Here is a 5,988-nt window from a genome sequence, read left to right as displayed (position 1 = left end):
GGAGCAAGTTATCATTTGATCACTAAGAAAGAGGCCTCTCCTCACTTCTCCCTGGGGTCCAGTCCCACAGTTTGGACTTCAGCACTTCTTTGCAACTCTCTCTCAGATCCTTCCAAAGGGTGTTCTTCACCCATGTCAGTTTTCTAATCTGCAAAATGGGCCTGATAATTACTACCCTGAGTGTTGTTTGTGTGGACAAAGTGAGGTTGGGAACGTCAGGCACAGGCACCGCACCTGTCCTCAGGCTGGGCTCAGCAAACACCTGCTCCACCTTCCCCCTTCCTTCCCCCAGGACTTGCTTTTGCAGCTTCATAGGGGATGTCACGGCACATTCCTATTTTTTTTTTTTTAACTTTTGGGGGACTAGAGGGATGTCTTGGTGGTTAAGAAGGCTTGCTGGGCCTTCATGAGGCTGACATCAGATGGTCTAAAATTCAGATTCCTGCACCCAGTCTGCATAGGAAGTTAGGCATTTGGAACACACCCGTAGCCCCAGCTCCAGAGGGGGCAGAGATAAGATCTCTGGGACTTGGTGACTTGCAGTCTACCAAAGAAAACAAAAGTCCCAGGTCCAGCCAGAGACCTTGCCTCAAGGGACTGGAGGAGCGTGACAGAGGAGGACACCAGACACTCTTTTCTGACCTCCACAGGCACAGGCACACACACACACACACACACACACACACACACACACACACACACACACTAATAAATGAACAATTTTATACACTTGTGTTTTTACATGTCTCCTATATAGCTCAGATGGAGGAGCCCCAGATGTACAGGAAGAAGGAAGCAGAGTGGATGCTCTTAGGGACTTAATCAGAAGGGTTTGTGAAGAGTGGTGGGTTCCTCCCGCCCAGTGGAAGCTGCATCTGTCTACTTCAAACTGAAGATTTGTTCTCCTGCCTTTTTTTTTTTTTTTTACTTTGTTTTGAGACAGTCTTGCTAGGAAGCCTTTGCTGGCCTTGAACCTGTGACAGCGCTCCTGGTGCTGGGGTTTCAGGCCAGTGCCGCTGGGCCTGGCCGGCTTCCATCACTTTTACTTTAATCATTGTATCAGTTCTGTACCAAAGTGTTTAAGATAAAACTCATTTTAATTTCACATTAGATATAAAGTATAGCCGGGCAGTGGGTGGCGCACACCTTTAGTCCCAGCAGAGGGACTTTAGGAGGCAGAAGCAGGCAGATCTCTGAGTTCGAGGCCAGCCTGGTCTACAAAGAGAGTTCCAAGACAGCCAGGGCTACACAGAGAAACCTTGTCTTAAAGAAACCAAAAAAAAAATTTTTTTTTACTTCAGTGAAGATCAAATCTAAACTCAATGTCCTCTTGAATAAAAGCTACCTAATAGTTTAATCTTGCTGCTCCTCTTGTTTCTGACCCCATTTCCCTACTGTACCATACTGTTTAAAGTTTGTTGTTGTTTTTTAAATGTATATGTGTGGGCATTTTGTATATGGGCAGAGTGCCTGTGAGTAGGCACAGAGGCCAGAAGAGGGCATCAGGTCCCCTGGAACTGGAGTTAGAGATGGTTGTGAGTCGCCATGTGGATACTGGGAATCAAACCCAGGGCCCCTGAAAGAGCAACCAGTGCTCTTAACCACTGAGCAATCTTGCCATCTCTCCAGCCTCCAAGAGCTCTTTAAAAACAAAACAAAACAAAGCAAACCAGGGTCTTACACGTGATAGAAAAGTGCTCCATCACTGAGCTACATCCCCAGCCCTAAAGCATACTTTTTCTTTTCGTTTTTGTCTCTTTTTTTAAATTGTGGTTCTCTGTGTATCCCTGGCTATTCTGCAACTTTTTCTTTAGACCAGTCTGGCCTTGAACTCAGAGATCTGCTAGCCTCTGCCTCCCAAGTGCTGGGATTAAAGGTATAAGCCATTATACCCGGCTTTAATTTTTATTTTCGAGATTGGTGAAAAGCTTTTGCACCCTGATAGGCCTCTTCGCTGACACAGCAATCCAAATCAAACCAAATCAGACCGCATTAGAAAAAGCCCCAGTTTAATGGGTAAAGCGTTCCCTGGTGACTCTCCAGCCCCCCAGAGAGGAGATGGGGATGAGAGACCAAAAAAGCACATGTCTGTTTTCTGGGATGCAGTTTAAATACCCTATGGGAGTGGTCTTGAGCATCTCTCAGGGAGGAGCCATGTTTGGTGGGCTTTGAGGGGGTGGGTTTGGGGAAAGAGATGGGAGACGGGTGTAGCTAGAGTTTTCCTGCCTGGCCCACAGTCAGGACAAATTTCTCTCACCTGCCAGTCCCACAGACGCTCAGACCCAACCAAGTAAACACAGAGACTTATATTGCTTACAAACTGTATGGCCATGGCAGGCTTCTTGCTAAGTGTTCTTACAGCTTAAATTAATCCATTTCTATAAATCTATACCTTGCCACGTGGCCCGTGGCTTACCGGCATTTTCACATGCTGTTTGTCATCGTGGCAGCTGGCAGTGTCTCTGACTCAGCCTTCCACTTCCCAGCTTTATTCTCCTCCTTGTCCCGCCTATACTTCCTGCCTAGCCACTGGCCAATCAGTGATTTATTTATTGACCAATCAGAGCAACACATTTGCCATACAGAACATCCCACAGCAGAGGGGAGTTGAGGTGGACCTTCCTCAGAACATTACAGACTCTTTGGGTATGTGGATGCCAGGGTGCCAGGGGCTGAGGTGGAGCTCCCACCAGAACAATAGGATCTAACTCTTGTATCCCAGGCTAGCCCAGAATTCACTCTATAGCCCAAGTTAGCCTCATAGCATGCTATCTCGGCCTTCCAAATGCTAAGATTATAAATGTGAGTTATCATACGAGGTCTTAAAGCGTATTTTTAAAGGAAAGATGTCTCATAGTTTCTTGCAAAATGAGGCATGAATTAGAAATAATTTCTGGGAGAGATAAGAGGATTATCATAATCGAAATCACCTGACTCAGATGGGCGTGGTGGCTCATGCTGGTAATGTCAGCATCTCCAAAGGCAGTACTATCACAGTGAATTCAAGGTCAATCCGGTTTGCATGGCAAGTTCCAGGCCAGCCAGTGCTACATATCGAAACCCTATCTCAAAAATACAAGGGCCTGGTGAGATGGCTTAGCAGTTAAGGGCACTTGCTTTGCCATCATGAGCACTAATGCCTGGATCCCAGCACCTATGTAGCATGCTGGGCACCTAGCACACACCTGTAACCACAGTTCCAAGGGTGGGCAAAGATAGAAGGATTGCTGAGGTTTGCTAGCTTTTAGCCTAGCTGAGAAAACACAAGTCCCAGTTCAGGGCAAGACCTTCTCTTAAAGGAATACAGAGAGTAATAGAACCTACATGGTAGGAAGGCGCCTAATCCCACAAGTTGTCCCACATGTCTGATCTCCATATGCATGTGCACATGTACACATGCACACACACACACACATACACATACACACACACAAACACACACACACTAAATAAATATAAATAAAGTCTTAAAGAACTTAAAGACTGTGGGCCACTGTGCAGCCCCTGTTTTGCAGAATGTTGTTCAGGCCTCGTCTCCACCCCTTCTTCCTCAGCAGAGGGACTTTGCTGCAGTCTCCCTGTTTTGATTCATTTGTCCTGATGCCAGAAGTTCACTGTTCTAGGTCTCTCCGAGGACACATCCACACTACCAACGCGGGCTTGCTTTTAACCACGGCTTGCACACTGCTACTGGAATTTGATGAGTGAGCAAACCCTAGTCCCAGAGCAGAGGTCATGTGTGAAACAGCAGGACACAGGCCGGCTGGAGCAGTTCCTCAAGGCCTCAGTGGAAGACACCACCATAAGGCCGTGTTCACCAACAGCTGTCACCACTGGTATGTCCCTGGCTTTGGGCTGTTCACACGGCTTCCCTATTGTTAGTCATATTAAATCATCACCCACAGTTTTGCCTGTTGGCTGAGGGAAGGAACAGGAAGGTGCCATTAGGACACAGAGATACTGAGCAAAGACAGAAAAAAAAGCCATCTCTCTCTGGAGAAGAGGAAGGCAGGAAGCAAAGGCTGTGTTCAGAGTGACAGTGATGGGTAACAGATGGGACAAAGAAGGCTTCATTTAGCCAGGACGTCATCGGCATTTGCTGTAATCTTTGCCATCTTTGAGGACCTTGGGAGCCAGGAGCTGAGGACAGAGCTCAGTGGTAGATAGAAGCCAGGCAGAGAGTCAGCTGGTACCTTCTAAGGTCTGACCAGAGTCCTGTGGGTTGAGCTAGAAGAGAATGGCTAACTTGAAGCACGGCGGAGATGTGGTTTCCCTGGCAACGCTGGATGTACATTTCGGATAAAGTGTGATGATAAACACTTATGCTGGAGACCTGGTCCTGCCCTGATAAGCTGTGTGATGGGAGCAAGTAGCTGAGCCTCCCTGAGATGGATACAGAGACGGTGGTGGTGATGGAAGCTCCTGGCACAGTGCACAGGACCGTGTAAGAATGTCCTATACCAGGGAAGGCCGAGGCTTGCCGAAACAGCAGTGAGGGAACAGTGAGCCACCTGTAATTCAGTTGGTTTATTCCTTAGGTAGGTAGCAGAAGGAAGTGCAATGTCCCTACGTCTGAAGACAGCACAAGTGACAGGGAGTCCCATTGTAGAGGAGATGTTGTAGATGCCAGCTAAGAGGTCATTTAGTCTACGGCATTACCAAGGGGGACAAAGGAAAGTTTCCAGATTGCCACTTTATTATTCAATTACTTTGGGGTGTGTGTGGCAGTGTGTGAATGTACCACAACACATGTGTGGAGGTCAGAAGATAAATTTTGGAAGTCATTTCTCTCCTTCCGTCATGTAGGTCCTGGAGACCCAACTCTGGTCAGCGGGCTTGGTGACAAGCACATTTACCTACTGAGCCATCCTATCTGCCCCAGGTCATCACTTTGATTGACCTAAAGTTATCTGTAAGTGCTCTGCCCCCCCCCTCCCCTGAGAGTTTCACTATATTGACCAGACTTCCTTCAAACTTGTAGCCATCCTCCTGCCTCTGCCTCTCCTGTGCTGGGGGATGACAGGCATACATCCTCATGCCTGGCTTGACCTCCCTATTTTCTGATGCACACACTGCTAGAAAGTTCCACCTTGGCTCTTCCTTAGCTGCCTCTCACAAGTTCCAGTGTGTTCATTTTCTTTATCCTTCAATCCAAAGACTTTTCTAATTCCCATTGTGGTTTCTCCTCTAGTTCTTCAGAAATGTGTTCACGAACCCTCGGGGACTCTCCGATGAGCCTTCAGTTATTAGTTTCTTGTTTAATTGCACTGTGGTCTGAGCATACTCTTGTGGGAATTCAGCCCTTTGAGATCTGCTGAGACTTGCTGGAGGGCCCAGCGTGGGGTCTGTTTTGGTGAACAGTGCCGGGTTTTATCAATCCTCCGCTGGCGCCATTGACCCCCCCACACACCCCAGCTTGTAGAGTGCATTCCTTCCTTATTGCTCCACAGAGCTAATATTTTGGCTGTTCACGCAGCATGTGTCCTTTTCTGCATCTTCATGGCTTCCTACAGCCTATGCTTCCCTAGGGAGTCCCGCCTTCACCCTGGAGAATTTGTGCAAGGGTCCTGGAGTGTGGGTCTGCTGGTTCCAGTTTCTCTCGGCAAATGTTCTTGAGAACGTTTCTGCTCAGCCTTCGTTTTCGGAAGAATCTCTTCTTCAAAGAGGTGGAGCAGGGTCTGTTTGCTTTGTCAGCAAGTCCATGATGTTCGTCCATTGTCCCCTGGATTCCAGAACTATGAAATACTTCACCGATTTGCATGTCACCCTTGGGGGCCATGCCATCTTCCATACGTCATTCCAATTCCAGTCCATTCGCTGCCCCGACAAGCTTGCAGCCGAGTTTAAAACATTTATTCGTGTCCCCTCCCACCAACCCCCCCACCCCTACCTCCAGGTTTCTCTGTTAGCTCCTTCTGCTAAATGGGGGAGGGAGAAGGCATGCGACCTCTGGGTGTTTTCCTGCTGCAGGTCCCCATTCAGGTCCTT

The sequence above is a fragment of the Peromyscus eremicus genome, chromosome 20 (genome assembly GCF_949786415.1).
Source record: "Peromyscus eremicus chromosome 20, PerEre_H2_v1, whole genome shotgun sequence".
In the NCBI taxonomy this organism is placed as follows: Eukaryota; Metazoa; Chordata; class Mammalia; order Rodentia; family Cricetidae; genus Peromyscus; species Peromyscus eremicus.
This window is presented reverse-complemented; position numbering follows the sequence as displayed.